Below are 17818 nucleotides of genomic sequence, written 5' to 3' on the forward strand. Positions count from 1 at the left end.
GCTTCCATATATCGGTGATGCCATTTTAGGAAGTATCTGCCTTCAAGACTTCTGGTCATCTCTTGTAAATGAAGAAAAGACTCCATTAGCTGGAAAAATATTGGAAAGTGGTTTGGCTCAAGCAGGCGGACATCCCATTTCCGTACAATGCCCAGAATTAGTGTTGGAGTGCATGAAGGCTTATCATCCCAACACTAGAGAAGTTCTTTCACCGAACAATGAAGCAATTGTCCGTCTAGACCCCGCCTCTATTGCTATCATTTTTCGATTGCCCACTAGGATGCAATATGCCAGCATTAACCTGAGAACTGCCAAGGAATATTTTACTGCCAATCAAACCCAATGTTTAAATACTGTGGCAAGATCGTGGTTCTTCCAACCAAGAAGAGGAAAATCTCAATTAGGCAAATCCATTCACAGATCATCACTGAAAGAAGATGTGGCGAACATGGTAACTTTGTTGAGTAGGATCGTTGGTCTTCGGGATTCACACGAGTTCGAAGGTTGGATGTTTCTATTCATTAATATGGTCTGTGAAGGAAAACAATACATTGATTGGGCTGAAATTATCCGCGACTCACTGCATAGACAGCTCATGGGACTTCAAGAAAATGACTACTTTTATATGACTTCATACCTTTTCTATGCTATTGCAAGCACTAAAAGTTGGCCAGGACTTAACCGGCAGGGCGTTTATGATGACGCAACCATCATTTATAATCATCTTCCTCAAATTCAGTATGATAATAGCCTACACCATTTCAGAAGAGTGAATGATGCGTTCACCATGCTAACTGTAAGGGAAATTCAGGGGAACATTGGACTCAGGATTTCACCAGAAGCAGCGATGAAAGTACAAAAATATGGAAGTGTTTTTATACAATTTCCGAAGTTTACTTATATCCGGCTAGCTGCCTATGATGGATGTCCGCTGATGTTACCTAGATTTGTTGATGATAAACTAGTCTTAATTGAAATGTGCAGGCAAATTAGTCAAATCAATAAACTTTGCAGGAACAGGAGGATAGATGAAATAGCTTTTCCTATCGGCATCGAATACTATAGTTGTGACATTGCATCAGATGCCAGGAACATTGAAAGATCTATTGCCACAATAAATTTGCATCCTTACACGATGCGTTTCCCTTATGACAGTAAGGGCTATGCAGTGAATGAATTAAAGTTAAATCCCAGTCTTGGTCACTTCCCGGCTCTAGAAGACTTTTGGGAGGATTGTGAAAATGACTTCAAAGTCAGGAAGAGAGATTGGATGCGGCTTACAGTACGACAGGTAATAGACTTCAAGTTGGACATTGATGTGACAAGCATAGATGACGATGAGGTTTCTTTGGTCGATCCTTACTATTATGAGAAAATTGAATTGCTAGAGCTCCCTCCTATTGATTGGTCAATTCCTGAATTAAAAGGCTTGAAGGAGAGGTCTTCCTATGTTCTTAAAAGAACAAGAGACCGGATCAGTAAAGTCAGAGCCGAAAAAGCAACTGGTGAATCTCAAAATAAAGAGAGGAGAAGTAATATAGGGGAATCGTCTCGAATGGCGACAGAGGCAACTTCTAGTGAGAAGATACAACAACCGGATACAGGTGCTCGAGATGAAGATGAAGATTTGAATCAGCTAGATAAGTTTGCAGTCAAAAGAAAAAGGACAAGAATGAAAGGTAGAAGGAATGAAAAAGACCAAAGAAGTCCCCAAATTGCTGAATCACATGTTCCGGTTACATCCCCTCGTGATGTAGCGATTCCTCACTTGAGTCTTTCTCCTCCTGATATGCCCATAATAGACATCACACAGTTAGATGACCCTTTATCTAATTCAGAAGGCTTAATGATGGTTGCTGAAAATGTAACAGGTGCCGTACAAGCTTCAAAAGTTACACATTCATGGTTCCAGGATAGTCTTCAGAAGAGGAAGAAAGTTGTTCAAATGGTTCCACCTCCATTTGATATGATCTCTAGTATTCTTCAAAAGCCTCCTAAAGTGAAAAAGACCAAGGTGATGTCCAGGTTAGCTATTGATAAAACCTCAGGCAATTTGTGTGTGGAATTGGCCAAGCCTATAGTTGAAAAGACTGTTGATGAAGCATCTGAATCAGATTTCATCCTAGAAAAGGTTGATCTTGGTCCTTCTAATGCAGAAAGAGAGTTCCAGAATTTTGAAGTGATTGCTACCCAAATGTTGCAAAGGGCAAAGGAAGAGAAAAGAGCTAAGGAGCAACTCAAGGAACAAGTTCAGATGATGGCGGCTTATATTAATTCAATCAGCAATCCTTCTAATACCCAAGTCGTGGTCACTCCACCGGTTCTAACAGGTCTTGATGGTATTCTAGATCATACTGTTGTTCAAAGAATCGACCAAAAAAAGTCACATAGTGTAATGCTCGAGGCTTGGATAAACAGGATGAGAGAAGATGCTTCAAAACTTATAACTGGAGTGAAAGAGATATATGGGAAAGCCATCACACAGATACAGGAAATTTCTAAGGAGCTGGAAGATAGCAAGGAACATAAATCCAACTGGCAAAAAGTAGCTGATGAATTAAAAGGAATGGCCAAGTTAGATACGAGCACCCTACTTCTTGAGAAGATTATTGCTGATCCAGGCGACAATCAAACACGCATCTGGAGTAAAAGTGTCGGTTGGAAGGTGGTCAACATCAACAAAGGGATCACCGAGTTCGAAAAGCTAATAGCTTCTTTGGAGCAACTGAAAACAAAAAGTACAGATGAATTAATCTCCACTATCACAGGTGGAGTGCCAGTAAGTGATCTTCAGAATGTTGATTGTCAAATTCTCCTTGATTCCTTCAACGATCAGATTCATTCAGAAATAGAGAACCGTGTATCGAATGCTGAAACTATGATGAAGCTTAACCTGGTTGCAGTCACGCTTGGAGATTGTAACATTTCAGCCTATCGACAGGAGTCAGAAGAAATTCAAGAGAGATACTTCACAGCCAAACTCAGGATGGAAAATATGTTCATTCCGAACTATGAATCAATGATGATCATCCTAGATGCTTACAGGGCTTTCCGAGATAGATAAATTGTGTCTGGGTAGATAGAGTTAGTAGCTAGAAGAATCAATGATTGTATATGCAAACATCTTTAGGAACTCTAGCTAAAGTTTTGTTTTTACAAGTTTCCTTGTATAGGTTAATTTTCTTGAGGTTAATTAACTTTCCAAAATTGCGTATTTCGGAGGTGGTTATTAACCACGAAGAGGTAGTTATTAACCTCTATGTCTATATAAGGACACCTTTTGGCTTTGTAAAGGGACTTTTTCGGTTTTAAAAATAAGGGAACACTATGCTGAAATTTTGATTGAGGGATAAATTTTGTAAAGTATGTACACTTTTTATCTCTGAAATTGAAAAATCTCTATTGCTTTCTTGGTGCAAGGAAACGAAATGAGATGTACTTTGGGTTTCTTATTTTAAAATCAAAATTGTTATGCGTTGTAGTAGACATTCTCATGGTATTATGCGAGTGTTTATGAATGTTAATAAATGTTCTTGATAATACTGATTGCTTTCAAGTGTAGTCCTTGATCACTCTTGTTATCAATCCTGTTTACCAAAGAAGGTCGTAAGGGCGCATGGTGCATTCGTCTTGGATGACTTTCTCTTGAATTTTGAAGTTTTAAATCTTTATTTGAAAATCCTTTAAAAAGTACATCATACGAGGTAGCTGCCCCTCTAAACGCAGAGGAAGGCCGCATACCAAGGGCCTATCCAACTGTTGTGAACGGTTTGCCACACACACTCCATTGGGCAATTCTTCTATGACAAATCTGTTTACCAACTCATCCACAAGGCTTCTATGGGACAGTGGATAGTTGAAATGGCCACAGGAAAGACAGAGGATTGCTGCGCCTACCTTGAGCTTGGTTTTCTGCTCTGATACCCAAATCTGAAGCAAACCCTCTTCTAAATATTACAGAGGAATTTCTGGAGCAGCTGAACTCATCTGTGGAACAGCTGCTATCCCGGGGGCTGCAGAATCTGCCAACTGCAAAACCACCAGCAGGAAAGCCCTATAAAGGCCCCCATCCTCTTCAGGGGTTGGACCAATGCCGTTCTCACTCTGCCCTCGACCATATACTTCCTCCTGTGCCGGCAGTTCATGGCCGCAAACAGGGCAAGAATTGTGCTCTGCAAGCCAGGGAATCATGCAGTTAGCATGGTATATGAGCGTGAATGGCATCTCCCTTGCTTCTCCTCTAATCTCAAACTGATCGATGCAGCAACATGGCAAGAGTCAATGCTGAGATGTTTCTGACTAATTTTAACGGTGGGCATGGCATCCACAGCGCTGCGAGGCGGTAGGAAGAGGGCAGCATCTGGTCACTACCGCTGAAACGGGCAGTAGCCAGATGCTGAATCGGTTGAAACCGAGGGTGGCCCTAATCAAACATATGACTGTGGCCATGGTGGTACCTCCGGCCCATTCCAAATCCAGATCTCCTGTGGTGGTGGTAATGGTGGTGGTCTTCGTAGAAAACATCAACTCTCCTTCCTCATCTGCAAGTACATGAGGCAATCCACGGAGAAGCACCATCGGATCCGAATAAATTGTGCGAAAATTGTAAACAGTGCCGGGACACAATAAATTGAATTCAATCACGGTGATTCAATATCTTGTGGTTCTTTGTGGTAAGTACGTGATGCTGTAGATAGCCATTATTGCTGTGCAAGAATTGTAAACAGCGACTGAGCTCAATTTACTGTGTCCTAGTATATATTGGATGAGGTTATACATACTCTTTTGTGCAATGCAGTGTAGGCTTGAACCGTACTATTAAAGTTTCTGAAAAAGTGCCGGACTCGAACATCCTCCAGATATAAGCTACCTTTTGCTGAGATGGAATTGGATTTAGTCCTGAATTTAGGAGTGTCTACCTCTATCATACTAAACCCTCATTATCTTTCCACAACACCACCTAGATATTGAGTAAAACGTAACCCAATTCTTACCATATACTCTATGTTTAATCTGAATTCATGAACCAGTATTGTAAGCTATTTAGTTGTTCCTGCCTGCAACGACCAGCTGCAGATTAGGACAACTTTTAGCGAGAGATTTAACAATAGCGCCACTAACCCTAGTTTGCGTCTTCATTTGAGGTTCTGCTGCTGCAACATAAAATCCTTTTCAGATGCAAATTCCTATTGCAATGGGTAAACTACAGGGACATCTATCGCAAAAGTTGTCTACATTGTCACGGGCATTTGAATTTAAGGGGAATAGGTTTGTCCTGCGGCTTCTACAATATAATGGGAGCTATTGATGAAAGCCTTGGCTGCAAGCTGCTTTTCGGCACAATATTTGAATTATTTTCATTTCCGGTCCGCCTCGTATATTAATACCGAATACCAAAATTGATCCGTTGGAGAAACCCGCGTCCCTCGCTCTGTTGGTTGCTTTTTTCAAACGGAACGCAAATTCGAATTCCTATTTTTTATTATAAAGAAATCTTAAATTCATAAGATCTACGATAGCCTTTTTAAAAGTGAACACAAATTCTAGTTTCGATTTTTGAATCTTATAAAGTACGTACATTTCTTGATATTTTATTTTAAAAAAACTTAATTGGTTCAAGATTAATTATTATAATCATTTTTTTTTTAATGTCTATAGACACTTTGGCAAGATTTCTTTTTGGATATTATGGCAGTATTATGTAGAGAAAAGCAAAAAGCCAACGTCAAGAAATATTTACAATGGCAGTATTATGTAGAGAAAAGCAAAAAGCCAACATCAAGAAATATTTACAATGGCAGAAAGTTGGCTAAGTTTTAAAGCAAGATCACTTATTGTGATACATGTGTGAATCACTACTCATGATATATCGGTCAATCAGTTTGACTCAAAAACTACACAATTAAACCCTGATAGCAATATCACAATTTGACTTGTGGAAAATATCTCCTACTTATCAAGATCTTGTATTGCTCATCTCCAAATTTAACTTATCCATTGTGGAGTTTCACAAAGTAGGAATGGATTAAGTATGCCCCTGGTCTCACTAAATGAGCCATGTATTGTTTGTAAATGTTTTTAATAACTTAGATTCTTGTGTGAAGTATTATTGTTGCTTTCTTAAAAAACACCAAGATGTATCAATGTTATTGTTAAATAACAATTTCAGAATACATCGCAGCTTCAATATATATTCATTGGAAACTGTAAGGACTGCCCCTGCAAAACCAATGCCACATCAACAATCACCATAATATGCGGAAGTCAAGGAGTCAAAGTCATTTGAATATTGACTAGTCAACGTTAGTTGCTTAATTATCATTAAATTAAACTAAAGTGATACGTATACATATATGCTCAAGTCTAAAAGAAAACAAAATTATGTTACTAGACTATCAAGGTGATTCCGATTATGTCGACCATTTTGATACAAGCTCCATAACCTATCTAAGAACACAAGAGCGAGAATATTGTAGGAGTGCTTTACTACCCTACCACAAAGCTATTAAGCTTCCTCAGAATCTTTCCTGAAATGAAAGATACCCAGCCTGACATCGAAGAAGTCTAAACAGGTAAACCAAGAGTGGTAATGAAATCATGTGGTTAAAATGAGTCTTGTTCTAAAATTATTCACAACTACTTAGTCACTCACAAAACCTCATAATTAGGTCAACATCCATATTATCATAACCAAGGAAATTTATTGTCCTTGCTTTCCAATTCGCACCATAATCATCATGATTTCATGTGAATTATATGAGATAAGCATCATAAGCAATTCGTAATGTGGCTTCATCAAACAGGTCATGTAGAACCATCACTGAATCAGTATAAGCCATATACTTAATTATGCATTAAAACCTCTCATTATCAAATCATATATCCAACCAATATGTTAAGTAAGATGAAAATTAAATGGTTACATAATCGAATGTATGAAAGGAAAACATTGACTAAAAAGTTTAAATCTGATTACTTCAAACAACACTAAGGACACAAGAATTTTTAAGGAACTAATTTCATCTATCATATTTAATCTTCAAACAACTAGGAAGTAATCTAAATTTACTTTTCTTAATAAAATCAAAAGGAGTATGGCTCTACTAACCATGTACTATCTAAGCCATCTCATGTGCAAGAATTCAATAATAGTCTCAAGAAAATAATTGTGATGTGTGTCACAAATAACATATTACAATTTGGGCATTAAGGGATTCCCAATTTATAAGAACATTTTATTGCCACCATTAGCAAATTCAATTCTGATTATGATTATAAAGTTACAGTTTATAACTAAAAGATGACCCATCTCAATTGACTCCCAATCACCAACATTCCAGGTAATGGATTTGAGGAGAATGTAGTAAATAATAAGACATTTCTAAACACCACTCATACCTACATTTAATTATATAATCATGTAACAACCTCTATCAAGGCCAATGAAACACAACATCTTTGCCTCACAAGGATTGTTCACAGACACAAGGCCGAGTTTTTCTATCAACACCTAATAGTGGCTATTCACATTTGATTACTAGAATGTTTCAAGGTTATTAACAACATTGCAAGAGACATAATGAATACTAGTATTTCTAAAAATATTTCCCAATTTAAAGTAGCGGTGCATGTGTAGGAAGGAATTTTACAAAGATCATACTCCAAGTGTAATTAAGGAAATTCATATATTTCATGATGAAGTAAACATTGTCCACAAGGAAATAGAAAGCATTTCAAAGTTTAACCATAATTTTCCATGTGCATTATCATTTCATATGCACTATCTACACATAGGCATTCATAACTTATTCTAATCAAGCATCCATTCCCTTTACAGATTTTATCCATTGCTACAATAACAACATGTGATAATATCAAAAGTGAACAACAATCCTTAAGGTTCCATCAACATAATTGAGTAATAATTGACAAGCTTACTAAATTTACAACCACTTGATATATAAAACATAATAAATAAAATAAATCAATGCACAAGATCCCTAGAGCTTATTCAAATCAAGTTATGATAAAGGATGACAACTTATTCACACAATAGTCATACTAAAAAATGTTGGCTTGTAAATGGACTTTCCATTTTATCATTCCAATTGATAGTATTTATATCACAATCCTTTTAGTATTATAGGAGAAGATATTCACCAAGTTGCGGTGGTAATGTATGCATTCAGAATCACAACGCATGTGAGTAAATGAGAGACACCAACATTATATGGCATTACAACCCAATGCTCATGCAACTCACAATAAATTTCCAAAAAGAATAGTGAGAGACTACACATTAATGAACTTGGGATCTATAGGTATGGTTCATTTAGCTAGTCTATAATCCCAATTTGTATGTTCTCCTAAAAGGAAGAGTCAAGAATTCACAAGTATATCCTCTCTCATAAGAATCTAGGCACTCCAAAAGTATGCAGAGGTGTAACTAGATAGGTATTTTAATCTTAATACAAATCCTAACCATGGAACTACTGTGAGACGTTTCTAACCATTGTTACCATACCACATATATAAAAATGCACAAACTTATGCCCAAGGGTTCCTAATGATGGTTAAAATAGATAATCTTACACATGAAACAATGCTTGACAAGCAGTCCATTTCAAATTCAATAATGCTCATGCCAATAATCAAAAACCATATCTAGTATACCTAATATAATCTTTTCATTTAATCGCACTTAAAGAAATTGAATTAGTGAGTAGTATGAATACAGGAAAACTTGGTATATAACACTATTCCTTTCTTGAAGGTTGTTTTCTCCTCTAGCTCATTCATGTGCCTCGAGTTCCCCTTCAACTCTAATTGAGCAAAGTCCAGACCTTTTTCCCCATGTGAGAAGTCCTCATGTTATTCTTCATCCATTGGAGTGGTTGTAAGATTATATACTCAGTTATGTAACTGATTCTTCTTTTTTTCAACCATTATATTATTCCTAATTAATAATTTTATAAGAGATTATAATTCTTTTTTAAACAAAAATACAAGTGGCAATGAAATACTAATTAATTTGGTTATGATAAGATAGGTTGTGACAGAAACAGTGATGCTCAATTTATGAGTGTGTATTTTTCTCCTACTTTTCTGTGGACATAATTATTTTGTTGATCCCCATAATTTGATGTACATGTGAGATCACTCTGGATGTACTAAATTATGTTAGTTGCTAAATAGCTGACTGACTTACCTTTCTTGTAATCCGACAATTTGACACACTTCCCTAAATTATCACATACTAAGGAAAATAACTCAACTTTGACTATTTAACATTTTTAGCAAAATTCATTATAATAAGTTTAAAATGTGAACTTTAAAATAAGCCATCAGCTAAAATGTCAACTTTAAAATATATCATTTGCTAAATCAGACCCCTATAGTATCTCAGAATTAATGTTTATGAGATCAAAAAAACATGAGTGAAACTAGAACTTGCAAACCAAGAAAACAAGAAGGAAAGAAAGAAAGCACACTCAAATTATAAACAAAGAAGAGGATAGCTATGAAAGGAGCTCAAAAAAGAAAGCGGCAATGATAGGGAGAGAAATAGTAAGAGTTGATGAGGGAGATCAAGATAAAGAGTGATAAAGATATATGAGGTGATAGATAGATAGTTAATAGATAGATAGAGTACATTTTGTTCATCTCTATCTATATCCAAATTCCTCTATTTCTCTTTAATTCTCTCTATCAATCTATCCATTCACTATCCATCTATCTCCTCATATATATTTATCATTATTTCTCTCTTTATCTCCCTTGTTTCCTTGTCTTATCTAAAAGTTCAATTTTCCAATTCAAATTAATAAAAGTAAATTAATTTGGTTGTGTACTTCTAGACCTAAACCAAGATGGTCAATTATTGACTTAGAAGGAAAATTTAACTTTTTGAAATGTGGAGGGTGAGAATAAGATATATATTAATCTTATGAGTTAATGAAACCTAAAAAAATTATTTTATATGTAATGCCCTGCCAAGGGATCCAAAGAATTAACCTAGACTTTTCACTAAGTTTAGAAACAATTTTTTTTTTCATGAAAGTAAACATCACATATAACTTATGCACAATAATGGAAGCAATAGCAATGTTCATCTGAAAGTAAACATAACTTAAATAACAGATTACATTCTTCAAGATCCCTTAACGTTGAATTACATACATGAATCCATCAAGTACTACATCCATATGAAACAATAATGCTAAGTCCAATGTTTTTACACTACATTTCAAATGCTCATTCATCCACTGTACATGTCACAGGGTATGACAAGCTCAAAAATATACATACATAGAATAAGGTACATCTGATACATCAAAGTAGAGATAATCACATGATACAACATCATAGAGAACATATACATCCATCATAAAGATCAAACATAATAAACTAAGTGCACGGTTCCTCCCAACCGTCAATAGCATCATTAGACCATCGTGGATCCTAGCCATCCCTCTATGCGTAACATTCCAAATCATCGAAGAGATCATCGATATTACATAGTAGGAATGTCACTCCTAATAAATACAACATCATATGTAGAAGTAATCTAACATGCAAATAAAAGCATAAGATAACATCATCTAACATATGCTAATCATCAATGAAAAAGGATACATATCCACCATCATGAAGGACGCATCAGCTCAATGAATCTCAAAATGATAAGAGTGGAAATTACACTACCACCCGACCGCGTGGTACCTAAGTGGTCCACTCCCACCGTGTTGAGGAGATAATCTCAAGTCCCAAACAAGCTATCAAAATCACATAGCACAAATCTCTATAAGTCCAGGAATCCTAAAAGTATACTAACTCAAAGGTTCCAAACACAAAATCTGACATCTAATCCCAGAGGCACACAATGACATGTAGGAACCTACTATGCAAGAGAGAAAGTGTCATCGCAATTATCACTTACAAGTTACCCTGGCAGTTAGCTAAACTCCACAGATCCATACTGATTTCATGCAGCCACTAGTATCCTCTCATACTAACGAGGCATACTACGGAATGCAAGGTCGCAACCATGCGTCTCACTACTCCCATCCTAGCCTATACAAGCACTCAAGGCATGGGTGAGAACAAAACACTGATCTTTTTAGGTTCATTCAGTTAGTATTAGGTGTGAATGTTATCACTTATTAATCCAACTTACAATGAGTTACCCTGGCAGCCTCTTAGGGCCCCGACCCCCATTGCAAGCCACTTCCCGTCACTACATGCAGATATCCTACCCTAATGCTCATGGACTCATAAATCTCAAAATCACAAAAGATAATCCATAAAATCATCAAATATGCATAAAAGCATCAAATCTCCATGAGCTAACATCCATAGAAAATCATGAACACAACAGCTCTCTATTGGCAACTGAAGTATCACTGATAATCAAATATACAATGGTTCTCAATAACCAAAATATCTCAATCATACTGATCGAAGACTCCAAAAATGGTTGAGTCAAACATGTCACATCATGACATCATCAAAATAAATCCACATAACAGTCCCATCATGGTGACTAGAAAATAAACCAAGGATAACTGATCGATGACCAAAATAATGGTTAAGTCAAGTGTCTCATACATAAGATTCTCAACTATAACAATCAGTAATCACAACCAATGCATAGAGCATTCCATCACATAACCATGGTTGGGTTTATAAAGATCGAGATTAAAACATCATCATGTCACCACAATCACATAACCCCCAAGCCTCTGGTAAACGTCCTATACTGGTCAACACTAGTCAACCCAAAACCCAAAACAGTAGCATTAAGAATACACAATGTAAACACACGTTTTGGTTTGGCTAAGTTTACAACTTGAATTTAAATGTAGAGATCTCAATTTATGTTTCCAAGTTAAGAGAAAGAATTTGAAGGAACATTTATATATAAATACAAATCCATTCTTTAATTATAATTTCAATCCAAACGTTCCCCTTCCAAATCCATTTTAATAAAACAATTAATTTTAATCATGAGCCCTTGATATATACCAATTAACAAATTCATAATTATAAAACATATAATTATATTTGCATATTATATACATACTTGTATATATATATTTATTAAAAAAATATATATATATATACATATATGAATATATAAATTATTCATCATTTGACAAAATCGATTTAATCAAATTCAATTAATGCCAAATCGAATATGGCAAACTTTTTTTTTTAAAACAACACACACATTATTAATATAACCGCCGGTACGCAGGACCCTGCGGTTGCAGGGCTTGCGGCATCAGTGGTACTACGTACCACTGTCGTCGTAGTACCTGCGACGGGGTACGCTGCGTCCGCAATGGGGTGCAGGTGTCGTCCCACCCCGACTCAATGCTTAAAAATGTTTATTCTTTTAACAATCACTACGCGATTTTCATTTGTGAAAAATGTTTATTAAAACATTTCCGCCCACGGGTATGTCATCTAGTTTTTTAACAAACATATATATATACATACATACATATATATACATACATACATATATATACATACATACATACATATATATATATATATATATATATATATATATATATATATATATATATATATATATATATATATGTATGTATGTATGTATATATATGTATGTATGTATATATGTATGTATGTATATATATGTATGTATGTATGTATATATGTATATATGTATATATATATAGATATATGTATATATATATATATATATAATATAGATATATGTATATATATATACATACATACATACATATATATATATATATATATATATATGTATATATGTATATATATATATATACGTACATACATATATACATACATACATATATATATACATACATACATATATATACATATATATATATATACATATATATATATACATACAAAATTAAAATATCATAGCATATGAGCGTATATACATATGTGTGTGTGTGTGTGTGTGTAAACAAATTGACAATATATGAATACAAACTTCAATTTTCAGAATTCCTCCATAGACCTTTAATCTCCAAAAATTTCCAATAATTAATCTAATGGGTTTGACTATAAATTTCAACCCTAGCCTCGTGTTTTTTTTTTTAGATCCATGCATATAAAAACTCTCAAATAAATTAATCTACCCATATTGAGAATGCACAGTAAATTATGAAATTCTTCAGAAGACATATGGAAGACACGAAGAAGACAAGAAATGCATGATGCGGAAATAGCATAAGTAAAAACATAAGAATCTACCCGAATTCTGATGCTAAATCGCTCTTCCTCAAAAAACTCGCAGAGCAAGCTCCCTTCTTCAGAATTCTCAAATCCTCCAATGCTCCAATTGCACTCCAAACGCTATGACTAAGCTTCTAGGAATGCCTGAATATAAAGAGCTTTCAGGAAACATCTAGAATGCTTCTAGAAACAGCTAGAAGGTGTCACCAACTAAGCATGTGTCTTTTCCAACCTTTCTGATGAGCCATAGAGTTGTAGACACCATGTGCTTAATTGATGCACTAACCTCCACGTTGTTGACACATGAGAAATAGAAAAGTGCATTAATTCTCATGCAAGCTTATAACTCCAATTCACTTTTTTATATAATTTCCATTTAAATATTTATAACTTTCATTTTAATTTTTATAACTTTTATTATTATTTATTTATTACTTTATTATTATTTTATTATTATTATTAATTTTAATTTTCTAATTTTCTTTTATTTAATTCATTTTCCTCAATAATTCACGTTTAATTAATTACAATCAAAATATCAAATAACATGATATTTTATATTAATTTTTTCAAATAATTAATTTATTAATTAAATCCATTTATTAAGACTTAATTAATAGAAAATTCACCATAGACCTCCAAGATAAAGTATGAAAACCCATCATAGAGAAAATCACTCAAAATCAGTCTAAAGGGTTAAAAATCACAAATCATGTCATCCGAGACATTCGGTGGGTAAGATATCCAGATACTTTTCCTACCACACGAGGACAATTGGTTTAAAGGTTTGGGATTTGGACTTGAGAATTTATCTCCCTTCTCTTATCATTGAGATAGTATAATAGGGTATGCTCATCTTAGCAATTCAGGGAAGTCGATACCCAGTACCTGCAACCTACAGAAAAACCATGAATATACATACAATATATATATATATATATATATATATATATATAATGCTAATCTAAACAGACAATGGCAGGAAGTGGTGCATCGTGTAGATCTCGACTAAGTAGGTGACTACGACTCCCTTCCTTAACCACATCAGAAACGCCATACAATAAGAAAACACACACACCATACACATGCAAGTATGGGGTAAGTATCCATAATAAAACACATAAGATAATAAACCAACCATCTAATCATCAATAATAACTGAAAACAGTATAATGATCATCATGTATGCATGAAATGTAAAATCTAAATGATCTCATCATATAACCACTGAATCCATAACATAATGTCTGATAGTGTCAAAACAATACCACTAAACCATCAACATACAACTAGTCTATTAAAGTCTGATAATAACAACAATGTCCAGAAAAGATGTGAAAGAGGGTAGGCACTACATTATAGAGTAGTATTCAATATACAGAGGCAACTTAGTATATGGATCCAAAGAATATGAAAAAAGGGGGCATGGATATGCAACTATGACCATTTTATTTTTCTCAAAAAAAATATTAAAATATAGTAAACATTACAAATCATGTGTTATCTCTTAACAATGAGTTTCTATTTGGAGAGCTTGTGCATTTAGAAAAACTAATGGATAGCACATTTCAAACATCAAAGGGTTTTATTTCAAGGAAAAAATATTATTGATTTTTTAACATAGTAGAAAAAGGTTCTAATTGAGAACAAAATATATGACCAAATAAATATAAAAGGGACATGACTAAGTGAAATTATAAAAGGACTCTTAAAAATACATAAAATATTAAATAAATTCAATAAAGAAAATAAGTTCTAATTACGTGTGTGTGTAATAAAATAACATGGTCATGAAATATTATTCAAACATTAAAATTAATAAAACAATTACTATGATCATAATAATAAAAGAATGTGATTGATGATGTATGCTTTCTTCTAATTGGTTAGATATAAAGGACATATTAAAGGGAAAATATAAGATTACTTATAACTTTATAAGTTGGTAATAGTTTCCAAGAATAACATTCATTTTTTTAATAAATATTATAAAAAAATGTAAGTGCAAGGAGTGAATAATGTATTGAGTTATGAATCTAAAATAGGAACGCGACCATAGAAAACAATGTTTATCATTCAAATATCAAAATGCCATGTTTGAAGCATCATTTCAGATATTTTTTGAGAGAAAGATAAAGCATACATGAAATGCATTTCTAAGATTCGTGGAAGTTCTAAAATATGTATAAGGTATACACAATAGATTTGAAGTAATTTACAATTATTTTTAGTTAGGATTTAAAAATTTATTTTATACAAATTAAAATTATTGATGTTTTTAAAATTATAAAGAGGAATATTGGTATTTTAGATTTTTGAAAAGTATTTCATGTTTTAAATATAAATTTTGTAATAAGTTTAATTTTTTAAAATTCTATGTATGTATCTGGTCAATAATTATTTTTATTTCAAATTAAATAGTATTTCTTATCATTTTTAATTTAAATTTTTTTTTAAAAATTTATTTTATTTTTATTATTTTTAAAATCTGTAAACGGCCAAGGGCCTTGATTAATTTTATTAATTCAAATAAAATTGTTACAACAGCTTTTCTCTGTTCAAATGGGCACAGTAGGAAATAACGGAGAAGAAAACCTCCAATCTAGCCCAGGACAAAAATTCCTAACATAATTACATCTTAAAAGGGGCATACCCCAGTGAGAACCTATTCTATAAAATACATCGTTGTAAGTACATTACAATGAGGGGCATACCCCTAACAATCGCCATTAGATTGGCTATATTTAATGAACATGCTTATCCGACACCACAAAAACTGAAATCGTGGATCATCGAAGTGCTTGCAACCTTCATTATTAAAGAGATAAACCCTCCTTTGGCTAATCAAACACCAAGATTAGATAATGATAATAAAGAATATGTATGAAATCACCTTACAAGATAACCATGATATACTAAGAACTAAGGTGGATAATTAGAACCAAATTAAATGGGACTAGAAAAAATCACCCATGATAGATATTAATAAAATAAAACAAGAAAATCCTTAAAAAATATCCAAGAACCATCACCATATAGATATATAAACCTAACCTTAGCCTTATGAGAACATATGCATCAAGCTAACCTTCAAAGACTAAATAATCAAAATACAAACATACCATTTGTTCTGCATATTAATGAAAAAAGTAACTTGGTACCTCCTTTAAGACCAAATGATCCAAGCTAAGGAAAATAACCTATTGTTACATAAGGTCAACATCAAAATATGCAAAGCTACAATAGGAAGACAAAGCAGAAAAGGACAAAAGAGGGAGAGTGCCACAAGCACTAAATGAGAACAAAGTAAAAATGTAGGACAAAAAACAACAATCAGAAGCTAAAATGGGAAGTTAACCCTAACAAACATAACTCATAGTGTCCAAGATCACTATAATAGTATTTAGAATGCAACTAGATCTGATACTACCACCATAAAGCATTAATCAAAGGAACTATATATTGTTGAAACTCTAAAGAGTGACACCATCTACTCATTTATTGGCCAGCCAATCTACTTTTTGGTTTCCTTCCTGGAAGATATGACAAATATGAGAATCTTCAATACGGTCAAGGAGTAATAGAACTTCATCTAGTTTAGAATTAATTACCCAATTAGGGGTGGCTCGCTTCTTAACAAAATTGAGAATAATTTGAGAGTCACCTTCAATGATGACCTTAGTCAAACCTAGGCTAAGACATAACTGCAAACCTTTGTTTAGAGCCTCTACTTTTCCCAAATTGTTCGAAGTCGAAGGAATAGGCATAGCTAACTTAGCTAACCATTTGCCAGAGTCATTATTCATAATGCATCCAATGCCTGCCTCACTCAGATTGCCTCTGGCAGCTGCATCAAAATTAAACTTGCACCATCTGTGAGGAGGTGGTTCCCACCTACAACTAGCTCTTGTCTCCTTATTACTCTTTGAATAAACAAGGCGTGGATTAATAAGATTTGGCCAATTCTTTTTCATAAGACTGTCCCAGGAAGAGAATGATCCCTCTTCTTTACTAGATTTCCTTAGGTGAGAATTCAACACCTCCACAATGGAAGCTTTTATTTTAGATAATAATCATTCCAGATTCATTTCTAGGTCCTAAAAGACATGACGATTTCTCTTTTTCCAAATCTCCCATGCTATAATGGAAGGAAAAATAATCGAAAGTTTACTATAAGCTCCATGAGATATGTTAATAGGCCATCCCGAAAGGAAATCTGGGAAAAATTGAGGCAAAGGAGAAGACCACCCAAGACAAGACCAGAGCCAATCCTAGCATACTTGTGCGTACGGACATATGTACAAAAGATGATATAAATCTTCATTATTATGTTTGCATAACACACATCACAATAGACCAAAGATACCAAATTTAGCCAATCTGTCAGCAGTCAGAATCCTTTTATGGAGAACCAACCATAAGAAGAATCCTACCTTAGGGAGACATACTCCATCCCAACAGAGTCTAAGGGGAATTTCCACTAGATTCCAATTATGAGACTGAACCAAAGCCTTATATCCATTCTTCACATTGTATTTACCATCTAATGAGCTAGCCCAAATGAGCTCATCTG

General features: G+C 34.0%; 1 long non-coding RNA gene and 1 pseudogene across 1 annotated transcript in view; both read right to left on the reverse strand.

Annotated features, from left to right (window-relative positions):
- The window catches only part of LOC149536072 (uncharacterized), a 103638-nt gene extending 98293 nt beyond the window's left edge, over positions 1–5345 (reverse strand). Inside the window, exon 1 of the long non-coding RNA XR_016357010.1 lies at positions 4782–5345. This is a non-coding gene — a long non-coding RNA (uncharacterized LOC149536072). The remainder of the gene's footprint in view (positions 1–4781) is intronic.
- LOC149536073 (uncharacterized) lies at positions 3640–4620 on the reverse strand (annotated as a pseudogene).
- Positions 5346–17818: the final 12473 nt, after the last annotated feature.

This window comes from Cupressus sempervirens, chromosome 10 (genome assembly GCF_028749045.1).
Source record: "Cupressus sempervirens isolate cs-2001-9-10 chromosome 10, ASM2874904v1, whole genome shotgun sequence".
Taxonomy (NCBI): domain Eukaryota; kingdom Viridiplantae; phylum Streptophyta; class Pinopsida; order Cupressales; family Cupressaceae; genus Cupressus; species Cupressus sempervirens.